We start from the raw sequence: 336 nt of genomic DNA on the forward strand, positions 1-336 counted from the left end.
CCCTCACACACTCCCTCACACACTCCCTCACACACTCCCACACACACTCCCACACACTCCCTCACACAGTCCCTCACACATTCCCTTACACAGGAACACACACACTCCCACACACACTCCCACACACAATCCCACACACACTCCCTCACACACTCCCACACACACTCCCTCACACAGACACACACACTCCCTCACACTCCCACACACACTCCCTCACACACTCCCTCACACATTCCCTCACACACTCCCTCACACACTCCCTCACACAGACACACACACAATCCCACACACACTCCCACACACACTCCCTCACACACTCCCTCACACACTCCCTCA

This window comes from Heptranchias perlo, chromosome 5 (assembly GCF_035084215.1).
Source record: "Heptranchias perlo isolate sHepPer1 chromosome 5, sHepPer1.hap1, whole genome shotgun sequence".
Taxonomy (NCBI): Eukaryota; Metazoa; Chordata; class Chondrichthyes; order Hexanchiformes; family Hexanchidae; genus Heptranchias; species Heptranchias perlo.